Below are 17,553 nucleotides of genomic sequence, written 5' to 3' on the forward strand. Positions count from 1 at the left end.
CGTAGAGCCTGTTGGGAGATGCGAGCAGTGTGTGGGCGGGCATTATCCTGCTGAAACAGAGCATTGGGCAGCCCCTGAATGTACGGGAGTGCCATCGGCCGCAGCACATGCTGCACGTAGCGGTGGGCATTTAACGTGCCTTGAATACGCACTAGAGGTGACGTGGAATCATACGCAATAGCGCCCCAAACCATGATGCCGCGTTGTCTAGCGGTAGGGCGCTCCACAGTTACTGCCGGATTTGACCTTTCTCCACGCCGACGCCACATTCGTCTGCGGTGACTATCACTGACAGAACAGAAGCGTGACTCATCGGAGAACACGACGTTCCGCCATTCCCTCATCCAAGTCGCTCTAGCCCGGCACCATGCCAGGCGTGCACGTCTATGCTGTGGAGTCAATGGTAGTCTTCTGAGCGGACGCCGGGAGTGCAGGCCTCCTTCAACCAATCGACGGGAAATTGTTCTGGTCGATATTGGAACAGCCAGGGTGTCTTGCACATGCTGAAGAATGGCGGTTGACGTGGCGTGCGGGGCTGCCACCGATTGGCGGCGGATGCGCCGATCCTCGCGTGCTGACGTCACTCGGGCTGCACCTGGATCCCTCGCACGTGCCACATGTCCCTGCGCCAACCATCTTCGCCACAGGCGCTGCACCGTGGACACATCCCTATGGGTATCGGCTGCGATTTGACGAAGCGACCAACCTGCCCTTCTCAGCCCGATCACCATACCCCTCGTAAAGTCGTCTGTCTGCTGCAAATGCCTCCGTTGACGGCGGCCTGGCATTCTTAGCTATACACGTGTCCTGTGGCACACGACAACACGTTCTACAATGACTGTCGGCTGAGAAATCACGGTACGAAGTGGGCCATTCGCCAACGCCGTGATCCATTTATCGTTCGCTACGTGCGCAGCACAGCGGCGCATTTCACATAACCTCTTAACTGGGTGTTATTGATGTGCTTTGTGTAACCTGCCCTGTGTTTTTTCAGCAGATTGTGTTACACTGCAGGATAGGCAGAAAAGTTAGTCATATCATTCACCTGTGGTACAAAACGTAAAATAAAAGCATTTGAATTAATAAATTTTAATGTTAGAGAAATTTTTAACCATTTTTACATTAACTGCAAGGTCATTTACCTGGTTGGAATTTCAGAGTTTGGCCCATATTTTACAGCCGAAAGTTGAAACAAATCAAAGCAAAGGGTATTTATAAATATCATATCATGCATGTGACATTCTGAACCATTTTTCATTAACTGCAAGGTCATTTACCTATTTGAAATTTGAGTGTTTTGTTCATATGTCCATATGTTAGCACCTAAAATTAAAACAAAAAAGAAAGGAATATTTACGAATTACACCTCATGCTAGTGCCATTGTGAAAGATTTTACATTAACTTCACGGCCAGTTACGTCATTTACCTCACTAGAACTGCAGTGATTTGTCTCAGAGATAGTTTTCAAAAAGTAAGGGGTTGCGATACTTTCCCGTTTGGAGAAGTACATACTGTTTTCTGGCTTATGAACAATCCCCTGCAGAATCAGAAGTCCAATTAGAGATTTTATCTGAGTTAGATTTGTATCCACCCAATCTCCCGCTCGTGACCGCAGTTTCAAGTTCGGATAGGCTTCTAAAACCTGTTTAGCATACACATGGGTCTGTTCGGCAATAAGTTGAAACATGTCATTTTCTATGAACTGTTCAAAATATTCCAACACATGGGATTCATCGTCGAAGTCCACATTTACACCACTAGCACCAGAAAATACGAATTTCTGACGTGAAACACCACGCGGCGGGAAAGGTTGAAACATGTCTAGCACTTGGTCTTCATCCGATACGTCATATTGTTTATCTTGTTCTTCATTCTCATTCTCATTCTCTGAACCACTTTCACTATCAGAATCATCATCATCTGTATCAAGCCACTCATCTTTGGAATTCTGAGAACATAAATCGTCACAATCGTTCTCTAAGTGTTGAATAATCTCGTTTCCTTCGAGCGTTTCGAACTTGAACTAGATGCTGCCATATTTGGCCTACTGCGGACAAGTAACACCGTACAGTTGTAAAATAAAAACCAACAAACTTCAAGGAGCATGATATGTGGTATTTGCTGCCATAGTGCAGGAAAAACATCAATTAAGACGATAATACACGACGCGGCAAAGTAGCTCGTCATACCCAGGAGATATTCGCGGTAAAAGACGAGTACGTATATATTCGTCATGCCCATTACCCTGTAATATTCAGCGTACGAATATATACGTCATGCCCAGTTAAGAGGATAATGAGCATACCTCAGTGACGTCAGTTTACCCTGCAATTGGTATAAAGTTCTGACCACTCCTTCTTGGTGTTGCATTTGCTCTGTCAGTCAGTGTATATTCTAAACATTTTTATTTATACTGATGTGAACCACACAAATAATGTTCTATCTCAACATGTGAACAAAAGAAACAATTAACTGATACAATTATATACATTGTATGCCTTCCTTTCCTGAGATTTATCCAGGCATATTAATTCTTGGCGTACATCAATTAACTCGATCAACATACACTGATAAATGAGTTTATTTCTTTTTATAAAAATGGATATTGAATGGTATCCTTTATTTATTAAACTCTCGTCACAAATGGATATTAAATATAGTTCCGGTACCGGGGATCGAACTCGAGCCTCCTGGGTAAGAACCAGGTATCCTCTATTTGTTAGTCATGATTTGGATAGAGAGAAAAAAAAGATAAAACAATATAAGCACATCTGTTATACACACGAGATTGCATTGCCGAGTATCGAACATGTGATCCATTTGACCACGACAAATGTATATTTACATTGAACACTTACGATGAACATACACGCTGAACATATATGTGCGTATCCTGGGTTTACCTAACATATTATATATTTAAAGAAAATCAGTCAAAGCTGGAATCAAACCCATCACCATATCACTTTGGGAAATAATAAAACACACAGAAACATATATATAAAAATATCAAATATATTTACACAACACATCTTGAAGATATGGCTTAACCAAGCCATAATATCTGGTTAAATCTTCGCTCCAGCATCATTCGAACCAACAGGCTTCGGCTTCCAAGGTAAAAATTTTTGGACTCCAATCAGAGGCTAAATTAATGCTTAGCATGAGAAGGGATCTATCCTTCACAAAATCCGGAAATTATCCGTGTTACTCGCAACGTATAATTAGAATAGGATTGAGACTACTTTGGTGAATGAAAAGAGCTTGGCCCACTAACATCGTTTTGCTGGAGACTGCAAAGTTTGCTCGGCCTACGGTCGACCAGCATATACCTGTCAATCACAATAACAGCTGTGACTAGTCCTGGGTTGTGGATACCATAAATCGTCCGTCACCCCTTCCTTTCATTTTCCTTACATATCATCTCGGCTTATTGTCAAGTATGCACTCACTTGAAAGCCATTATTTCTTATTACTCGTTATCTGGCTATATATTCAGCCCAATTTAATATCTCCCAACAGCTATAATTATTTATTCTTCCTTATCACTCCAACAACAAAACGTTACAGCTTCGCCCTCTCATGTCTTGGCATCGTATCTCAATCCGTTCATTTAATTCACAGAGAAAACCCCATTATTTCAGGTTATTTTATTCTCACAATTTCATATATAATTATAAATTAATTACACCTCGATTTAGATCAACTCCAATGATTATCTAATATTATCCGGGATTACAAATACCCGAATCTCAAACGTATCATTTATATCCAAACTACTCTGAAGATCTTTACCAGACGAAGAAACATAAATCTAGCTCACTTGCCGTTCTTCCCAAAGATAGTTCATATAAGCTAAGAACTTTGAAGTCTATATAATAAATCATAAAAATGAATTTTGTTAAATATCAATGATTATCTTAAAAATCACTTGATGATCCTAACTAATAGTAATAAATCTTTCCCAGTCATACGCGCATAATGTTCCCTACATATTTAATATTTAATTATGACATAATATTTTCAAATATTATTATTACTGGCATGCATATCTCGTGTTTAGAGTATATAAAAGTATGTACTTAACACTTAGTGAGTAAGGCTTGCTGTCATCTAGGGTACATCTTAGATCTTTACACGAACATGATGAATATTCTTGTTCTTAGTAGTCCTTGGTTCTTCTCCATATACGATCCATGACTCGAACTGCTGTTTTCTCAGTTGAATTTCGGGACGATCCTTAAGCTGATTGCAGGCACTCAGGCGCGACTCTTGTAGGCTCCGAGTCTTGGGTTCGACGACCACTCACGAACATACAGAAAAATGGAGAATGAGTTATCAAATGCTGTGTTATGCACTTTCAAAGGGAGGCCTACTTGTAACAAGATCCACTCTTAAGTTCAAACAGATTAACGCAAGTAGTGATAAGTTGTAAAATCACTGTTCATTCCCTGACCGTCACACAGACTATCACAACGAATGTCCCTGGAGGATGCGAATATTTTGTCAAGAACAGTTATTTAATTTTTGCTAAATGTCACTCGTTCTTAAATGCTCAGGGGCGGTGATAATTAGCCCCTGCATATATTAATTAACTGTCTCACCACGCTAAATAACCTGAAGCGTTTGCCCTCCGTTGGTGATTGCACCATAAGTCATAATTAACTATCTTCGACGATTGTGATGTTAAAATGCCAAATTAAGGCTTCTATTCGGCAATTATGTACATTAACTCGTACCACACGACTTATTCCGTAAGTATATTTACATCACATTGATGTGTTTCTTCAATGGCACAACACTTTGTACACTGATATCCAAATCACTGATATCCAAGTTCCACTTCTAATATGTTGGGTTGCCACTACACAGACGATAATGAGGTAACGTGTTACCACTGCCGGTACACGGATGAGAATGAGATACAGTGTCTGGGTCTTGGATATATTTATAGCCTACGGGCAAAATGGTCAGGGGGGAGGTGAATTATGTCCCTGTTGGAAATGACAGTCCGGTAATCGGAGTTTTTGAACGACGTGATAACAGTCGAATTAAAGCTTATGACTTCTACTTTCTACTGAACATATATGAAACCAAAGCGATCAGTAGGTTATTCATAATTTTAAAAGCGTCCTTTTGGAAGATTACGCGTCATGTTTCATCATGCAATATCTCCCACCTTTTTCCACATGTTGTCAGATTTCAGTAGTCGCCTTTGATCTGCGTACTACTGTATGATAGGCGTCATTATTGATCCATTAATAAAGTATTGTATTTATATGCATTGACAGTCAGCATAAAATACATTGGTTCGAATGGGACCCGTTTTATAAATTTAGAAAAATTATCTCATATAGAAGTATTCTTCTTCCTCTTTTTCGTAAATTATGGTGAAGTGGTACTAACGAATGCGGTGTTGAATTTATAGTGGGCATTTATTTTTCAAAAGTTTACACACCTTAATTCGGCCCGGTCTCCAAAAACCTCCATCTCCGTGCGTAGCGTTATCTTCTCTTCTCGCTCGCTCGGAAAGAGAGCGCGGTTTCAAGGTTAGCAATACTGCGTTGCCCTCTTCTCATAACAGCGTAGGAAAAATGCTCCTTCCGGACTGGCGCGTCGCGGATCATACCCCGGTTTGACATACAGAATGCTAACTACTGCGTTACATGTCACAGGATGTTGCGGAAAACGGCATATATCATTAGCCAGACCTCCTAACATCTCCATGGCATGATGGTGAACGGTCACAATATCTATACTAATATTATAAAGAGGAAAAATGTGTTTGTTTGTAACGAATAGGCTCAAAAACTACTGAACCGATTTTAAAAATTTCTCCACCTATAGAAAGATACATTGCCATTGAGTAACATGGGCTGTATGTTATTTTCAAAACAATTCGATGTGGGGGGGGGCACGGGGGAGAAATATAAAAATAATAGGCTAATGTAGGCAAAATATCGAATTTGTCGTATAAGGACGAGACAAAGCTCAATTTAATCCCCTTGACGCAAAGAACAAAACTCGGTAAGCCCTACGGGCCCGAAAACCATGCTTTAAGGCCCTAAAACCAACCGTTACGGAGATATTGGCACCACACTACCCCTGCTCTAGGAAGCGGATAAAGAAATGAACTGCCGTAACCATGGCAACGTCAGCTCCAAGCTTCTAGAGCAGTGAGATTACGTATGTACGTTTGGGCATAGCTGCCAACCAAAATTGGTACAAATAAGACTTAAAGTCTGGAAAAATATACTATTGTGTAAGGCACTCATAGGACTCCTTTGGGCGGGGATGGAAAGGGGGTGAAGTACGAGTATAAAAATCTTACTACTGTATATAAAGAAATGGAAGAGAGAGAGAGAGAGAGAGAGAGAGAGTGTGTGTGTGTGTGTGTGTGTGTGTGTGTGTGTGTGTGTGTGTGTGTGTGTGTGTGTGTGTGTGTGTGTGTGTGTGTGTGTGTGTGTGTGTGTAAATGACACATCTCCTCCTAAACCACTGGAGCAATTTCAACCAAACTTGGTACACGTATTACTTACTATCGGGAGACGATCACTGTAGGGGGTAAGCCACCCCTAGCGCCCTTAAGGTAGGGGGTCAGGAGGGTAGTTATAATAATAATAATCGAGAATAGTGTCGAATTCATAGTTTTCGGGGTCGCTGAGTTGAAAAGTAATACTCTAGAATTTTTTAAAGTCCAAGTCCAGCCCCCTTTTAGGTGGGGAGCAAAAGGGGGGGGTGAGATATAGAAATAATTAAAAACAGTTTCGAATCCATAGATTTCAGGGTCTCTGAGATGAATATCTACAATAAATCACAGAAACATAACATGTTACAAGCATGAATATTGATATTTGAAATCCCCTTTAAAAATTAAAGACTAGAAATATTCGTATTCAGAAAATCCACTTAAGGGGGGTGAAAAGAATAAAAAAAGCAGGTGAATTTTAAATATGAGTATCTTCTTCTTCTATCGCTTTACGCACACCTGTGGGTTTGCGTGTGCGAAGTGTGTTGCATATGTGGATTTGACCCTGTTTTACGGCTAGATGCCCTTCCTGACGGCAACCGTATGCGTAGAGATGTAATCTATACTTCTATACTAATATATATATTTATATGTATATTTGTTTGTAACGGATAGACTCAAAAACTACTGAACCCATTTTAAAAATTACTTCACCTATAGAAAACTACATTGCCAGTGAGTAACATGGGCTGTATTTTATTTTCAAAACAATTCGAGGGGGGCGACGGGGAGTGATATAAAATATTAAAATAATAGGCTAATATAGGCGAAATCGAATTTGCCGTACAAGGACGAGACAAAGCTCATTTTAAGCCCTTTGACGCTAAGAACAAAACTCGGTAAACCCTTCGGGCCTGAAAACCATGTTTTAAGCCCCTAAAACCAACCATAATGGAGATATTGGAACCACACTACCCCTGCTCTAGGAATAGGATAAAGAAACGAACGGCCGTGACCATGGTAACGTCAGCTCCAGGATTCTACAGCAGCTAGATTATGCATGTACGTTTGGGCATAGCTGCCAACCCAAATTGATACACATATGACTTACTATCTGGAAAATATAAACTGCTGTGTAGGACGCTCATAGCACTCCTTTGGGCGGGGATGGAAAGGGAGTGAAGTGTAAAAATAATAGCACCGGAGATCTCCGTGGTACAACGATCAGCGGTTGCCGACGGGCCTCCGTTTTTACGTACTGCCTTAAGTTTCAGCATTTTACGGAGTCTGTTACCTATAGTTTAAACTATTTTCTATCAAATCATGGAGTAGTAGGATCACTGATGTTATTAGTGCCACATCAGTGCCGATATTTTTGTCCACTTTTACGATAATCGTAACCATGAAAACAAACTATATACTGTACCCAATTGTCAACATTTATACTCATATTCATTATATGATGTGCGACATGAGTGACAAGCCCAGAGAGTTACAATTCTCGATAATTATAGCCGTTTCTTTTATACATCGCGTATATCCTTGATCATTTGTAATAGAAACGGATGTCGCATCAAACAAATACATTCAATAATATTTATATTTGTGGTACTATCTAGCGGAAGTATACTTACACTAAACCTGCAGCTTTGTGAAGGGAGCAAGTATATCTAGGTGGGATTGAAGGAAAAACATGGCAGCAAAAGATCTTAGAGGTCGACGCTAATTAGGAACTAATATTTAGAGGCCCCCATGAAGAAAAGAAGAAGAAGATACAGTAAAATTCCAAACATGACAAATAATTTCTACGTACTTAATAAATACACCAGGGATATAAATATCTAATGAAGTCAGTCACACCGATAGTATGAGTAACTAAAGCCAGTTTCTGATAACCCGTACGAAGAACGGGTACTTCTGCTAGTAATTGATACAGGTACAAATTCTTAAATTTATTGTGATGTATTATAAAATGTACTTAATATAACAATCAACACCCACGGTATCCCCTGCCTGTCGTAAGAGAGACTAAAAGGGGCCCCAGGAGCTCTTAACACGCGAGCGTGGGTTGACGACCATAGGGCCTTTAGCTGAGTCCTGGCATTGCTTCCACTTATGCCAGGCTCCTCACTTTCGTCTGTCCTATCCGACGTCCCTTTGTCAACTCTTGTTCTTTCCAGACCCCGACGGTATTAGAGCACTCGAGGCGTAGGGTGTCTTTCATTTTCAAGCCCCTCGTGGCCCCTGTCTTTCCCTGACCGATACCTCCATTTTTGAAGTTTCGGATCCCTTCTGTTTTTCATCTCTGATTAGTGTTATATAGAGGATGGTTGCCTAGTTGTACTTCCTCTTAAAACAATAATCACCACAACCACACTTATTTACTACATCTATTTAATAGAATGGTTTATACTCAATGAAAAATGCCTTAATAATTAGCCAGGTACTCATATTTCTTAACCTATAATTTAGGGATTTTTTCTTGGGGGTACATTGAAATTTTAGCCATGAGTTAGGGCTACGATCTTACAATAGTTCGCGAACCTCTGGTCCGTAGCATCGCCTCCATTGCCCCTTTTACATAGCCGTTAATTTATTTTCACCTGTTCCCAAAAGTTCCAGATCTCCACATAATAATAATAATAATAATAATAATAATAATAATAATAATAATAATAATAAAGCCGGGCTGAGTGGCTCAGACGGTTAAGGCGCTGGCCTTCTAACCCCAACTTGGCAGGTTCGATCCTGGCTCAGTCCGGTGGTATTTGAAGGTGCTCAAATACGACAGCCTCGTGTCGGTAGATTTACTGGCACGTAAAAGAACTCCTGCGGGACTAAATTCCGGCACCTCGGCTTCTCCGAAGACCGTAAAAGTAGTTAGTGGGACGTAAAGCAAATAGCATTATTATTATTAATAATAATAATAATCAAATACAGCTTGACATAACTTTTTTCAGAGCCTCTCTTGATGTTTTTATTGTTGCTGACTCGGTTTAGAACCTAAGGAATATCTGAAAGAAATGATTAATACATAAAAGGAACCCGTGGTGCACAGCCCATTAAGGCCTTGGTCTGCCAACACGACTGCTGTTCAGCGAGATAACCTGCAGTTACTTGAGTACCATCTGGTCAGTGTGACGACCTCCTCAGCCGTATTCCTTGACTTTCTTGATCCGGTCGGCTGTGTCTTATATCAGACAGTTTCTCAGTTGGTCTCACGGGGATGAGTGAATCTCTTTCTAGCTCTCAGTTCAGAATTAAAATTCCTGGACCTGTCAGGATTCCAAACTAGTGCCTCCGAGCATGGAGGCAGGCACGCTACCCTTACACCACGGGGCTGGCGATTCATATACAACCTCTGTAGTTTTAATTTCCTATCGATTTCAGAGACCTTTCTATTCCCATCTCAAGATAGGTGTTTCGATTCCTGCTGAGGTCAATGCCATCTGAGAGTGTTAAAATCCCCATGCCGTTGGTTTCTAGCACATTACAGAAATCTTCCATACCGAAATTCCGGCACCCACGCGTCTCTCGAAATTTGGAAAAGTTAAATGAACTTCACGAATGAAAACTAAAATATCACACGGGAAAGCATTATACAAATATAGAAGTGCGTTAGCATACTTTGACTTAGTTTTTGATCGTGTTTTCATGAATCTGAGGATGTCCACTTGATTGGACGAAACATGTCATTTTGTGTTTATTAGCATTTTCTCTTCAGTTCTCATTTGATTGTTATTATAAATTTACTGATGTACCGGTCGTTTACGGTTTACATTTTGAATAATTGCTGCATTATTGCCATCTAGTGGAGGTGAGTGGCAGCGGACGAGACCGAGCACACTTCATTACCAGTGAGCCCCTGCAATGTTATTGTTAAACGCGTGCTTTGTGACGTAAAAACGTAATTTCCTGGAGAACCATGAGAGTTACAAAGAAAATGTATATCAACCTTTGTCTAGAAAAATGAATTTTAAGTAGTACCTACACGCGCTGGGTTTTACATTGTGACAGGATTAACCATTTGCCCATAATTTGTTATTTTCTTTTTTTGAAAATGAAACTGCGCAAGTTCAATAAGTACCAAAGCTACATATTAATGACCACCATTTTGAATCGGTATTATTGAAAAATAAGAGTTAGCTTTGACTGAGTTGAATATCTGAGATATATCCATACCAAATTAACTCATTTGTTTCTGCAGTGTTGGCGTGAATGAGCAAGAAGGAAGCAGACATCATCTCATTTTTAAAGCTATTACGCGATCTTTCTCAAGAGGTGACTAAAATGGGTAGCCCCAGGGGTGCTAAACTTATGCCCGGTTGTAGAAAAGCCAATCAAAGTTTGACTGGAGTTTGATTGACAATAAGTGTGGGTTTGATTGGCAATCATCCTATGTAAGTTGCAGAAACAGCAATCAGCGTTTAATCGACGATCATTCTCCCTTCAGATGTGACCAGCAAATTCATGCTGATCAAGCACTGATTGGGGAATCAGTGCTTGCAGTTTTTAAACTCAAAGATGTTTTTCTTTCATTAAATACAACTGATTAAACGTTTCAATGATAAATAAATTTAAGCTCATGTAGGAAGTGCGATTTGAGTAACGTACTATTTTGTATCCGTAGCCATTATTCTCACTTATAACCTCAATCTTGAACATGGAACCGGTTAATTTACATCAATTAAATCTTGAAATAAATACTTATCTCTGGCGTATTAATAAACCAGGAATTTTTATAATTAATAAGCCAACGTGACAAAAATTCAACCTATCTGTAGCATGATTGTTTACTCTTTTGTAATTTTGCCCACACAGTATCCGTTTTTTTTTAAATATATATTTTCAATTATATGCAAGTATCCCTCAACTATATTAAGTAAGAGGACTCTGTCGTTCAATGAAACATTTGGTCCTCTGACTTTCTTAGTGGGGACATTACTCACATTGTCGAAAATTAATTAAATCAAACGAAGGCTTCAAAATCCGATCTTTTTTTACCTTTCTCACACAAGATCAGGATCAGCCGTTCCCTGATTAACTGCCTCTTTGATGTCTTTGCTAGACACAAAAGAGGATCAAATAGACACCATCCTTATCGAATCAACACGGCAGTGGTCACTAATTGCGCTGTTGCCAGATTTATTTCCTACAACACACTCTGGAATTAAAGTTGATTTACAATCAGCTGGTCTGCCATTAAGGATTGATTTGATGGACCTTTCTGCAACCGGGCATTAGGAGTGTGTGTTGGCGTCCACGGTTCCCTAGCTGAGTCTGGCACTGCTTCCACTTACTTGTTCCCTTGCTCCTCTTTCAACTTTCTTATCTGATCTCCGTCGGTCAACTCTTGTTTTTTTTCGACCCCGATGATATTAGATTTGTGACGTCTAGCAAGTCTCATTATCAAGCCCTTCGTATCCCTTCCCTATCTTTTGCCGATGTCTTCATTCGAGTTGGCCGTGCAGTTAGGCTGTGAGCTTGCATCCGGGACATAGTGGGCAGCCCTGAAGATGGTTTTCCGTGGTTTCGCATTTTCACACCAGGCAAATGCTGGGGCTGTACCTTAATTAAGGCCACGGCCGCTTCCTTCCAACTCCTAGGCCTTTCCTATCCCATCGTCGCCATAAGACCTATCTGTGTCGGTGCGACGGAAAGCCACTAGCATTCTTGGAAGTACCATATCACGCCTCTTCCATTTTCCCCCTGATTAATGTTAATAGAGGACGGTTACATAGTTGTATTTCCCCCTAAAACAGTAATTGCCATCACTGCCATTTCGCCATCAAAAATGTGCAGGAGAGTTTTTTCATCTTCGTAATCTACATCCTCTTCCAAAAGTAGCACACAGCTGGCGGGATCCATTGGACGGATCGTGACTTCGCACTGTAAGAAACCACATAGCCTTACGATGTCCTTGCAGAGGTAGTACGTACAACAGGTCTCGCACTTTGCGCCTCGTATGCGTCGAGTCTTAGAATCCAAACCTTAAAATCCCTGGACTGGCTAAGTATGGAACCCAGGGCCTCCGAGTAAGAGGTAGGCTCTCTAACTCTACACCACGAGGCTCAACTAAATACTACTCTGCCTATAGAACATCATCCATGTAAACTATGAACCATCAGGAATTTTTATTCTATTAATACTACATGATTTTGCGTTTCTCAAGTAGTATCCGAATTCAAAAAAATTTATGACATCTGAGTTCTCCTGTGTCTCAAACTTGTGTCCTGGCAACGTCATTAGCAACCGTCAGGGTATTTTTCTCGTCCTACTATCTACAGTATAGCACAGTCGTCACAATAAAGTTTACCAGATGGCATTCACAGACAATAAATTAATCATGTAGATTTTGGTACTTGAAACCAACATTATTATCATTAAAGCAGGTTGATGATTGTTTTGTTCGTAGCCATCCGAACGTGAACTACTAATCGCGAAATACCATTTAGTAAAGTTAGAGAATTCTTCTCTTTCTTCTTCACCTTCCTCTTGCTCATCCTCCTCTTCCTCCTCTTGCTCTCGCCTGTCTGTCGCTCGTTTACTAGCGAATTAGAGAATACATTAGCTGTAATGGAGACCTAACTTTTCTCATCATATCAAGAGCGTGTTACTCTCACATTAACAGATGGGACATGAGTGGAGCTGGTTTCTGAGGCGGACCACTTTGCTTTTCATGTGGTCGAGTGTCACAGTAGAGCTTCATCCCACAAGATAGCAATGAGGACAGGCGAACACCTTCACTTTATATCCACCTAACCGTAATTTGATTTTCCAAAACAACAAAACTTTCTGAAATTTTGCAAAATAAAATTTCCTTAATTTCGAAATTTTCAACAAAGTGAAGTGGCCAGTTGTGTTTCTGTCAGTTAATAAATCACCACTGATCTGCATTTAGGGCTGTCGCCCTAGCGGCATATACATTATTATTATTATTATTATTATTATTATTATTATTATTATTATTATTATTATTATTATTATTATTATTATTATTATTATTATTTCCCAGGTGAAAGCCCGGCTGGTGGCCATGGTCGTTAACGCGCTGAGTATCTATTGTCTGGCACAGTGGTTAACTGGTTCGAGCCCCATTGGTGGAAAAATAATCACCATCAGAATGTTGGCCGACTGGGTAGGAGGTTGTCGCGGCGTACGATTTCTAATCACTAGATTGCGTGCCAAAAGGCTGGATTCAATTCCAAACCTCTCCACAGTGTTCATAACTGGTGAGGGCATATGACACTGTTGATGGCGATTCGTCTGTCGGATGGAGATGTTAAGCCTTGAACAGAATTCTTTAGATTATTCGACAGGAGTAGGCTATGTGCCTACAACGGGTTTCACACTCTCCTTACCTTATTATCGTCATCATCGTCATCACACACTCAGACGCACATGTCGCCAATGGGCGTCAAGTAGGGAGACCTCCACCAGAACTCTCCGGAAGCCACACGATATCATGATTTCCCTGATGGGATTTAAACTTCACCAAAGCGTAAATGTTCACGAAGACGCTGGTGTCAGGAGAAAATTTCTTCGGTCATCTTAATGCCTCGAGTAAAGCAGCCTTGTCAGCAAGTACAAAAGTCAGTCTGAAATGTATTTTCTGCGATCAGATGCATAGTGTACCGTAGTTGATTAGACGCTCATCTCCTGGATTAAGGGTTACTGTATCTAATCGTGGTGCAGGCAGTTGGGATTTAAGTATAACTAAATCTGAGGGATGACTATCGGTAGTTTTTTTACTGGATCGTGAATAACCCCTCTTTTAGGATAAGAATCCGATACATCAGAATCTTGCACTACTCAGAGAACTTGGAGGGTTGTTAAAATTATTATTATTATTATTATTATTATTATTATTATTATTATTATTATTATTATTATTATTATTATTATTATTATTATTATTACTATTATTATTATTATTATCGGTCGATTCTCTTGTATTTTCAAATATTATTGTTGTTAATAAGTTTCCTGAAAATTCGGCTGAATTTCCGATTCTATGAACTGAGAATGAAAGGTCTGCAGCCAGCGATTTGTGATCGTGGTGTGGCAGCCGCGGAATCCTAGTTGAACGTGGCATAGCTTCCACTTACTTGTGTCAAGCTCCTCTTTCCCATTTTTCCTAACCTACCCCAACTTTTCTCTCCTCTGATTATCAGGTTTTGTGAAGTCTGAAGAGACTTACACAACAGCCCTTCATGATCTATCCACTTGTTTATTTTTTCGACAGCGAACGATGACCTTGATATTGTGGCTCATTAAAACAGCAATAACCCTATCTTGCTGATACCTTCATTCTTCATAAGGCCCGACTGTATCCTCCTCCTCCTCGTCCTCTTCCCCCTGATATTAGAGTTAGAGTACAAGATGAATATCTTCCATTTCCCAGAAATTGATGATTATCTTCCATTTCCCAGAAATTGATGATTATCCCCACAAGTATGAGAATATATTAATTTCTTATTTGAAATAATTGTGTTATTGGATTTTTCACGTTCCAGTTACTACTCTTACGGTGTTCGCAGATTCCTAGTTGCCGGAATTTTGTCCCGCAGGAGGTCTTTTACGTGATGGTAAATCTACCGCCCACCAGACTGAGCCAGGATCGAACCTGCCAACATGGAGTCAGAGGGCCAGCGCTCTACCGTCTGAGCTATTCGTCCCTGCAATTTACAATGCGCTGTACTGTGTACACAGGAAAGCCGGACTGAATGCCTCGATAGGTAGTGTGCTGGCCGTCTGAATCCAAATTGGTGGGTGCGACTCCGTTTCAGTCTGGTGGTATTTGAAGGTGCTTACGCCAGTCTCGCTTCGTGTCAGCTTGCATTCTGGAGATAGTGGGTTCGAGCCCTACCTTCGACTTTCCTGAAGATGGTTTTCCGTAGTTTCCCATGTTCACATCAGGAAAATGCCGAGGCTGTTTCTTAATTAAGGCCACGGTCGCTTCCGTCCCACTCCAAGCCCTTTCCTATCCCATCGTCGCCATAAGACCTATCAGTGTCGCTGCGACGTAAAGCAAATTGTAATAATAATAATAATAATAATAATAATAATAATAATAATAATAATAATAATAATAATAATAATAATAATAATAATAATAATAATAATTCACACATGCATGGATCATCGAGAAATTCTCATTCGGACAAATAAATCGTAATACTGTATTGAAAATATTTTTATTACTACGAGGGCTTGAAAAGAAAAGTAATGACGACATATATATATGAAACTATTTATTGTAGAACCACCATACCTCTGCTGGCCTTCAATGTAATCCTATGCAACATCTTGCACTCGTTGCCAGGTGTGATGAAAGTGCAGGATACCAGTACCAGGGCCGGCTTGGTTGATGTCCGCGATCGAGCGCCCTACCACTTGAAGCATGGTGTCTCGTGTAGGGTTGTAACATCGGGCATTCCATCTTCATTCCGCACTGCGTACGAAACGGCATCCGCCCATTGTCCTGTCCGACAATGTCCACTATCACAATGCAGCACCTGTGAGAAAATTGTTGGCACGTTTGTCGTGGGAGGTCCTGGAGTATCCACCCTATTCACCGGATATGAGTCCCTGTGACTTCGATCTGTTGTTTCACAAGCTAAAGGAATCACTCCGAAGCCATAGACAAGACTCTATACTTCAACGCCAGGGGACTCCGTCGAATATAATGCCACAACTTCTTTCCCAGCGTTCGTGCATGTACTCAGGTTAATATAATTTCTGTATTCTTATTTTTTGGTATTTGTTTTGCGCCGAACCGACTCAGACAGGTCGTATGGCGGCGATGGGATGTGGCATGGCTAGAACTCAGAAGGTAGTGACCGTGGCCTTAATAGTGGTACACCCCAGAATTTCCCTGTGTGAAACTGGGAAACCACTGGAAACCAAATTCAGGGTTGTCGCTGTGGTGGTATTCGAACCCATCCTCTCCCAAATGAAAGTTGACTTGGTGGCCAACTCGGACGATCTGTATCTCATATGCAAATTACTATAACTAAGCTTCAAGCTAATTTTACAACATTTCGTGAATGTGTATATTTTCATGAGCAAATCATGAACGATTGTTACTTTTGAATGAAGTCGCCTCTGGCCGCTATTGTTACAACTACATAGAATCTTTAAAGAGAAAAACTACTGAAGGACTTAAATTATACATACCTATAGTTACAATGAAAATAAATTCTTATAACAGAATGTAAGAGCTTCCGTGGCTCAGGTGGCAGAGCGCCTGCCGTGGTTCAAATCCCCGTCACTCCACGTTAGATTTGTGCTGGATAAAGCGGAGGCGAGGCAGGTTTTTCTCCGGGTACTCCGGTTTTTCCTGTCATATTTCATTCCAACAACACTCTGCAATATCATTTCATTTCATGTCATTCATTAATCATTACCCCAGAGGAGTGCGACAGGCTTCGACCGTTGGCACAATTCCTATCCTCGCCGCTAGATTCCATTCCTGATCCGGTCGTATGACTGGCTGTGGATTTTCATTTTTCATAACAGAATGTAATATTAGCCTCGGCTTTGTAGGGTTAATGGTCTCGAAAGCCAAGAATAACGGCCGAGAGGATTTGTTGTGCTGACCATACGGCACCTCGTAATCTGGCAGGCCTTCGGGCTGAGCAGCGGTCACTTGGTAGGCCAAGGCCCTTCAAGGGCTGTAGTGCCATGGGGTTTGGTTTGGTTTGGTAGGGTTAAAACTTTTCCTGTTGGACAATATTCCGGTAGCTCTCTCTGAGCCGTAAAAGTTGTACGCCCTGTAATAAAAATACTGAGAAATCACTAGACCTTAACTAACATCGTTACGAGATAGCAAATTTAAAATTGCTACTGAAATCCCACCCACCTTTCACTTTCTAATCCTCGAAAGCCTTCAGAAACAACGCCAACGCTCCGATGCCAAGAGTTCTCTGGCATTGACCACGTAAGAAACTTACGATTTCTTCAATAAGTGTCAAAAATGTTAGTGTTCAAATGGGATGTCAAATTAACATGAGTAAAACCAGAATAATGATCGTTGATAGAGCTGAGAAATTAGCCAGCACAGACATCTTCAAAGAACTGG

The sequence above is a fragment of the Anabrus simplex genome, chromosome 1 (genome assembly GCF_040414725.1).
Source record: "Anabrus simplex isolate iqAnaSimp1 chromosome 1, ASM4041472v1, whole genome shotgun sequence".
Lineage (NCBI taxonomy): Eukaryota > Metazoa > Arthropoda > Insecta > Orthoptera > Tettigoniidae > Anabrus > Anabrus simplex.